Here is an 8,951-nt window from a genome sequence, read left to right as displayed (position 1 = left end):
TGGAAGCAGCCCCCACGATGCTTCTCAGGACTCCTGTTTCTTGTCTGGCAGCTTCCGTGGGTGAGGAGTGCGCGCGGACTGCCGGGTCCTCTGCTCAGGGCCTCCCTCAGTCACACTGCCAGCCGGGCAGACTCAGCTGGTGGGGGCGGGGAGGGCACCATGGCCGGCAGAGCTCATCCTCACAGCTGGGGACAGGGTCCGCCCCCTCTGGCGACGTGGGAACGGAGGCCTCGGATCCCAGCCCGCTGTGGTCATAGCTGTCCTTACATGCTTTCTATGTGGTCCTCCCAAACTTGGCCCAGCCAAGCCAGCCAGGGAGAATGGGCTAACAAGACAGCATCGGACTCTGAGGCCTCATCCCGGAAGCATCTTTTGGAGCTGACACACGCATCAATGAATCCCACGCCACTATTCACTCGGAGGGGTGGGCAAGGAGTGAGACCCAATGGTGGGGGAGTGCCGGGGGCCGCCTGAGGAGCTATCCACGGTGCTGACCTGGGCGGCTTTCCTAAACCGGCCCGGGCCTGCCCCTGCATGTGTCACCTTTCCACCAACGTCAGCCAGATGTGTGAGAAGAGTCCTGCGTGGATTAGACAGCAGTCAGAAAGAAAGTACGTTTTCACTTGAAAAAGTCACTCATTCAACATCCTGAACAAATGGCTTGAGAGGCACGGTGAGGCAGACCTGCAATCCCGTCCACCCAGCGGTGAAGGCCGAGGCTCACGCGTCTCAGGTCCACCTAGGCAAAAGTAGTAAGGCTCTAGCTCAGAAACAAAGCACAGACAGTGGGTGGGATGATTTGAGCAGCAGAGTGCCTACCTGACATGCATGAGGCCCTGGGTTCAATCCTTAGTGTTGAAAAACAACAACACGTCACTTAACTTTGCTTTCCATCTCAGTTTTCTAAGCTTTCAATGAGAAACATAAATGCTCTCAAAGAGTCTATGTGCCGACGCAGGCCTGCTGTGCCCGGAGTACGGAGCTCTCCTAATTCCCTAAAACCCGTGCTGCCCAGGTACCGGGGTGCCGTCCTGGGTCTCCGTCCTGATCCTTCGCAAAGCCACACACACCCCAACAATTTCAGGGCCAACACCAGCATGGCAGCGGCCTCGGGGCCCACCCAGTGCCAGGTGGCCACTGCATGCGGGAGCATCCTGCATAACATGTGTGCAATGCCACTGATGGCCGTTGGTAGTGGTGGAAATGTTAACTCAAGACAGCACTCAATAAACAAAAGGGCACTTTCCCAGTGTGCGTGTGTGTGTGTGTGTGTGTGTGTGTGTGTGTGTGTTAACTCAAGACAGCACTCAATAAACAAAAGGGCACTTTCCCGTGTGTGTGTGTGTGTGTGTGTGTGTGTGTGTGTGTGTGTGTGTGTGTGTGTGTGTTCTGGGCACCAGGCCAGGACCCATGACATGCAAGAGACCCCCAGAGATCAGGGCACAGGGTGGGAGGGAGATGAACACAGGAAGGTGGAGGCGATAAGGAAACTTCTCCAGGAAACGGAATCTATTTATGAAAACAGCAAGGCTAGGGAGATTCCTGGGATGAAGAACACAGCCCCTGGAGCTTGGGGTTTAAGCCGAGCTGGATCCTACACACCACTGGCCCCAAGGAGGAGGGCACCGAGTATGGTTGGGAGGAGGCTGGCCCCTGCATTCGCTCAGTGAGACACTCATCAAACATCTCCATATATAACTTCCAGCCTGGCAGGTCCCCAGTGGGCTGTTCTCAAACACAACAGGGCCACTGATGCCTCCGGCCCTTGGAACTGGCTCTTCCCATAGCCTGCAATGTCTGTGGAGACAGACGTCCGCCTCTCTGCCTTCCTCACATTCCCTCTCCCTCCAAATGGGGCCTTCCCATTTAAAACTGTGCGCTCACGCCTGTCATCCCTGCTACTCAGGAGCTGAGATCTGAGGATCGTGGTTCAAGGCCAGCCTGGGAAGGAAAGTCCTTGAGACTCTTTTGTTATTGTTGGTGGTGGTTGTGGGGCCTGGACTCTGGGCCTGGGTGCTGCCCCTCAGCTCTTCAGCTCAAAGCTGGCTCATTACCACTTGAGCCACTTCCGACTTTTCTGTTTATGTGGTGCTGAGGAATCGAACCCAGGGCCTCATGCATGCAAGGCAAGCGCTCTACCACTGAGCCACCTTCCCAGCCCTCCATGAGGCTCTTATCTCCAATAAACCACCAGAAAACCAGAAGTGGTGCTGTGGCTCAAGTAGTAGCTCGCCTTGAGCTGAAGAGCTGAGGGCCAGCACCCAGAGTTCAAGCCCCACCACTGACAAAACAAACAAACTGTGTGCTAGCCAACCCAGCTCACTCTACCCCTAGAGTCTCTGTCCTTGACCTCCTTGACCTTTGGAATCCTTGGAAGGTTCTCCTTTCTTATGTATATACCACTATGTCGGCAGCTAATTTACTGCTGTTCCCCAAACTGTCCACATGGTGGCGCTGTGCAACTTAAAGGGACAGGCCCATGGCCAGGAAGGCGAGGGGTAGAGTGAGAGGAAGAGCTCTATGTGCCTTGAACCACCAGCTGGCTTCCAGGCCTGAACCAGGAACAAGCGCAGGCTGAGGCGGGCCTGGCAGACACCTATAAGGGCGGCCGCTCCGGAAGCATGGCGCTGTACTTTATGATCAGGAAACCAGGGTCTCCTGAGGTGACAGGATCTAGTCCGTTAGTCCTTCCCTCGGCTCAGGTACTTGGGACTGCGTCTCAAATGTCAGGCCCAGGTTGAGGTTTAGGACATGCTGGGTCTCCTCTCTCCCCACGTCGTCCGTCCTGCTGGCCTCCTTCAAGAATCTTCCCATCTTGGGCTGGGAAGGTGGCTCAGTGGTAGAGCACTTGCCTTGCATGCCTGAGGCCCTGGGTTCGATTCCTCAGCACCACATAAGCAAAAAGGAAAAAGCCGGAAGTGGTGCTGTGGCTCAAGTGGTAGAGCGCTCGCCTTGAGCTGAAGAGCTGAGGGATAGCGCCCAGGCCCAGAGGTCAGGCCCCACGACTGGACCCAAAAAAAAAAAAAGTATCTTCCCATCTGTGAAATGGACTAGAAATGTCAAACTTCAGGTCTCTGGTATGGGTCAAATGAGGGTTTGCAAAGTCTGCAGAACCAAACAAATGCTACCCCCGGTGTCAGTGTGTGTGTGTATGTGAGTGTGTGTGTGTATGTCTGTGTGTGTGTGACCATGCAGCCAGCAGTGCAGGAAAGCAAAGAGAACCACTCCCCACTGCTGACATCAGGCCAGAGCTGAGAGAAGGAAGAGATTCAAAGTTCAAAGCAGAAGAGAGCACATGATTGTGGTCAGGAGAGGCTGGGGTCACTGGGTGCACTGGGCTGAGATAAAGCAAAACCAGGCAAAAGTCAAAGCTGCTTAGTGATGACGTTTGAAGAAATAAGGAGAGTTCTGTGGCACAGCAAAGTCTGTGTACTCTCCTGGCCTCTGTGACAAACAGTCCAATGTCTGCGTTCACAGTGGCTCCTCCTGCCCCAAGGCCTTGTGGAACAGAAAGGATGGAGTGGATCAACCCTGTTAAACATGCCCTGACAACAACTTAGACCACACAAACCGGGGATAGAAAGAGAAGAAACAAACATGAATTCATCAAATGATGCCCCCAAGTCCCCATGAAGAAAGTTTGGCCCTCTGAAATTATGATTAAAAATCTGAATTTTTACATCCAGATTTACTGTAATATATTCCATAAAATTGACTGTAAATATATGAATCATTTTGGGAAAAAAATTAAATAGGAAGCTCTTTCCTAGTATGTGCAAGATCTATTCGAGACTCTGCACCACAAATTTAGTGTAATTTAATATAAAATTGAAGAACTTCACAGACTTACTGTCCTATACAAGTTCTGGCTTATATCTCCCTCCCTTTTCTTGTGCAGATCTTGCTTTTATTCTTGCCAGCCCCAGGTCTTGAACTCCAGGCCTGTTGAACTCAGGGTTGTCCCTGAGCTTTTGTGCGCAAGGCTAGCGCTCTACCACAGGAGCCACAGCTCAGGCTGACTCGAAAACCAGTTTTGGTCTTAAAAAGCCAACACTCAGAGGGGCAGTGGTCTGAAAAGTATGCATTGTCATGCAAGCAGCCTATTTTAAAAGATGAATTTGCTGGACCTGGAATGGAACTAAAAGCTGGACCCGGGAGCCTGTGCACCTCCATCCAAGCTCTCTCCTGCCTCACTTTACAACCACCCCAGCCTCCAGAGGTCAGCATTCACCAGACGCCAACGTCCCTTCAAATTGCCATGTCATCTTCCTATCATGGTAAAACTAAGCTCATGAGACCACCCGCCCGTGGTGAGCTGAGGGCCACTTGTCCAGAACTCCTGCAGAGACAGCGACATCATGACCGCCAGACCCGGCCGTGGCCCGCATGGACCTCTCGTCCCGACCCCCATCCCTGAGCATAAGCTAACGATTTCCCCCTAATATCCTGAAGACAACCCTGGAGCTCCGGAGTCCCTTTGTCTTCCCGACTCAGCTGCCGTTGATTAAACCTTCTCTCTCTCCTCAGCAACGCTGCTGGGCGTCTGGGGACTGGTCGCTGTGTCTTCGACGATCGGGAGCCCAGGAGCTAGTGTTTTTGCACCTGAAATTCTGGTTTCACCCTCATTCACTGCGCAGGTGGCTTGTTGTGAGTGAAGGACCGAATCCTGCCTTCTTCCCCAGGGTCAAGCAGAGCAGCAGGTGTGTGCTCACATGCTGGTCCCCAGGAAGGAAGGTCCTTCCCACCTTGGCCCCAGGAGACAGCCCCCACACCCCAGGTGGAGTTCCCCGGGGCCTGCCCAAGGACACGGCCCTCGCTCCACGGGAGACCACGGCCCATTCTTCATCTCCTGCTTCCTTGTTAAGCCCTATATAAGCCACCCCCCCCACCACCAACAACCAGTCCCTTGCACAACCTCCAAACCCAGGGGAAGATCTGTGTTCCTCACTGTTTCTCAATAAACACTCCTCGCCTGTTGACAATCGAGTCCGGCCTATGATCAAGTCCGGCCTATTCCTTTTCCATTCTCCATTTTCCCAGCAGTGAGGAGCGCACTCTTCCCCAAGTCAGGCAGACAGGGTCCTAGCTACAGCCCCCTCCTGTGGCAGAGGCGGGCACTGCAACCACACCCTAATGCAGAAGGGGTCCCCAAAGACTGCCCGCCACACGCCCTCCCCTTTCCCCCTAAGTTGTAGCGGTGCTTATTCTGAAATGGTTCTCACTCTGTTAGTCAGGCTGGTCTTGAACACCTGGGATCTAAAGGCTCCTTCCCCCTCAGCCTCTAAGTACTGAGCCTGCAGGTGTGTCCCATCGTTCCCAGTTAAACCTTTGTTCTTTAGCTTTGTGTCAGATGGGAAGAGGACTAAAGCAAGCCTAACACTTGTAGGAGCTTCTGTGGGGATCCTGGGCAGCTTCCTCCTCTCTCTGCCTGGGAAAGGGCAGGGAAGGGGACTCTGGGCAGGGAGTCTCAGGACCAGGCAACAGGCACCCCTGGGCTTATCCGACTACCAGAAAATACCCACTTCGTTACACAGTAGAGCAAACGCTTAAGGAGTCCAAGGCCGGTTGGGCAGGAGGGGCCATAGTGAAGGTGGGATACAATCAGACTCCATGCCAGGGCCAGGGCAGGGGTGTGCACCCTGCCTCCCCTTCCCCACGCTCTCAGAAGAGCCCCCAGCGAGGAGACTGCCAAGATCAACGCCAGCTGGTCAGGAGCGGGTCCCCTCCACCCAAAGTGATCTTCCCAGGGACCGGTTCTGGGCCTGGAGCTCCAGGAACAACTGCCAAGAGGGCACTTAAAGCCCAGGGAGCAGGAAATCAAAAGACATTTCAGAGGCAGGGCTGGGAGACCGGAGGGGCGTGCTTCCGTAGGAGCGCCCCCTGCAGGCCATGCCAACAGTCCCCACCTCACCCCGGCCCGCGTGCCCACTCCTGGCTGGGTTCCACTGGCCGACATCCTTCTGTCTTCCCATCGGCCCTCTTGTGAAGCCCTCTAGAAGCTTCTAGTTGTTCTCTCTCCTAGATACAGGCTGTATGAGTGCGTGAGGGTTCGGGTGTCCATGGCAGTGGTGCGCAGAGCCCTAACTTGCCCTGCCCTAGGGAGGGGCCCCCTGCCCTCCCCTCCTCGCTGGGCCTTCCTGCTGCTTGACTCATGGAGGACCCTTGGTCTCACTTTCTGCTCTGGACTTATTTGTCAAACTCCCTGCCTGAAAGAGCAGACATGTGACCTCTGGCTGTCCCCGGCTTCCCCTTACATGCTTGATGGCAGGCCAGAGCGACGCTGCACTACAAACACGGCTAGGGAAGAGCTGGAAGCCAGGCTCAGCAAAGGACAAACATACAAATACATGTTGCCCGGGACCATCGCTTAGATTAGCTTGTTCTAAAACAAAACGTGCATGGTTGGTCTTCCAGAACCTCTGGTTCTGGATCCTTGAATTCAATCCACCCAAGACTGAAAATATTCCAGAAAAAAAAAAAAAAAAAACAAAAAAAAACGAGATGTGCTTACTACTGGGTGCTGCTGCTTCTGACCCGACCCTGGAGATTTTTGTCTTGCCTCTGTTCCCCACACGGCAGACTGCGCGCCCAGCACCGGCACCGGATCTGGGGTTACAACCTAGCGGCAGCTCCAAGCACAGGGAATGCATGCAGGGCAGGGGGGAGATGCACGCAGCTTGTGCACAAGTACCACTCCGGAAGGCCGTGGGGGGCAGGGCTGGCAAGGGGGGAGGGATCCTGGAACCAATGCCCCGGACACCAAGGGGGAGGTATGGTTTTCTGAATCTGCCTCTTCACTTGTGCCCAGAGGTAGAATCTTCTGCCAGACCTCAGGGAAGTACGGACCTGCCCTGGGGCACACAGCGACCTGGGAATATTCCGGAAAGTGGAAGGAATGCCCGCCATCCCCTTGGAGGCGCACACCACACAGCAAGCTTTCAGAAAGCCATTAATGATGTGGTACGGGGCCTCGGGAGCCAGCCAGCATTCCTCCAAGCAGGCAGCTAAGGTGGTCCATCGCCACAGAGGGGAGGGGAGACGGACTGCAGGCATCGCGCCAGCCGGGGAGGAGCGTGGACGGGGCTTCAGACGAATGTGGGGTTGACAAGCATGCTGCTTCTGAGGACGCGGCGCCCGGGGGGCACGTGGAGCACCAGCCCACCGCCATGCTCACACCACGCCAGGGCCGGGTCATTCTAGAAGCGCTGGCTCTCAGGAAGACAGAGCCACATGGCAGGCAGCCGAGACGACGTGAGGTCTGGCGTGAATCCCAGGGACATAAGTGCACAGACCAAAGCCATATCCCCTCCTCACAGAGCGTGCTAGCCTCCCAGAGCAGCGTGACATCAGAAACGGGGCAATTCTGGGCACCAGTGGCTCAACCTGTCATCCTCGATACCCAGAAGGCTGAGATCCGAGGCTTGTGGTTTAAAGACAAGTCAAATATGAAAGCCTGTGAGCCTCTGATCTTCATTAATCACCAAGAAGACAAGAGTGTAGAGTGCCAGTGCCCAGACCTGAGTTCAAGCCCCAGTGAGTGCGCACACACACACACACACACACACACACACACACACACACACACAGAGGAAGCAGGAATAACTGCAGACCAGAGCTGAGGTGCAGCTTCCGGAGAAGCAGCCCGAGCTCTGACAGCGTTGGGAGGAAGCCAGCACCCGGCCCCTGCAGTGAAGGGGCCTCGGCACCAGCCCAGGTTTGCGTTACAGAGTAATCACCATGTGCTGTAAAGCTCTGGGCAACGCACTGAGATGCTGGCGGCCGATCACGCGGGAGTGGGACCGAGGTGTGGACACGGGCTGGGACAGCAGGGGTTCCACACGTCCCATTCAGCCACTCACCCCCAAACCCCCGCCAACGAGACAAGCAATGGCGAAGGGCAGAGAAAGGAGGTTTGTGGCACGACACAGGAGCACGGAGCGCTGGGTACTTGGGGCACAGACACGAGCCTTAGGTTGTTTTTGTTTTGTTTTTGTCGGTCATGGGGCCTGAACTCTGGGCCTGGGCGCTGTCCCTCAGCTCTTTAGCTCAAGGCTAGCGCTCTACCACTTGAGCCACAGCACCACTACGGCATTTTCTACTTATGAGGTGCTGAAGAATTGAACCCAGGGCCTCATGCATGCAAGGCAAGCGCTCTACCACTGAGCCACCTTCCCAGCCCATGAGCCTTAGGTTTTAAATGGGACAAGAATTAGGGCAGAGGGGGAGAGGTAGGCATCCGTGTCTGAGGAGGGTGTGGGGGCTTGTCTGCCCCTCATTGGAAGGGGTTCCACAAAAGTATTGTAAGAAGCGACTTCACAGATGCCTGTGCTCAGCATCTTGTGACCTAACTGGACGTCCCTTAACTCTGTGTCTGTGCCCTTCGACCTGAGCTATTTCTGCAGCAGCCCTTGACTCTGGGTGGAAAGAAAAGATTCCGATAACATCTCAGTGGAAGGTGTGCTGCCCCTCAAACAGACAATGGCTCCATCTTACTATCTTAGAGCAAACAGCTCCGAACTCAGAAGGCCCCCGGCTTCTGCTCTATTCCAGTAAGCAGGTGATAATCTCATTTCTGAACACTCCTGGGTCAAAGACTGACCTAATGGCCAACCACGCCACAACACCTTCTACTTGGTCTGACCTGGGACATAACTGGGCATACTCTGCTCAGCCCCTGATTCGATTTCTCTCTATTTAAACTGAAGCCAATGTCTGTACCTTTGAAGATGGCTGAAGAAGTACTGTATCTGTCTCCCTATGGCTGCTGTGGACGCAATCTCCTTACCCTTCACCCTGTCATGTTATTTGGCCTATGGTGGTGAGTGGCCGAACCTAACCTGCGACTCGTGGACTTGGGCCTAGGGTCACAATGGTCACTCTTGCAGCCGTGTCCTGCAGAGCCTCTGTTGGCCTCCTCCCTTTAGCCCTCCTGGTAAACACGTCCTCCTCCA

Source organism: Dipodomys spectabilis, unplaced genomic scaffold, assembly GCF_019054845.1.
Source record: "Dipodomys spectabilis isolate Male_0828 unplaced genomic scaffold, ASM1905484v1 ptg000263l, whole genome shotgun sequence".
In the NCBI taxonomy this organism is placed as follows: Eukaryota; Metazoa; Chordata; class Mammalia; order Rodentia; family Heteromyidae; genus Dipodomys; species Dipodomys spectabilis.
The sequence above is the reverse complement of the archived record's forward strand: the minus strand, read 5'-3'. Positions refer to the sequence as shown.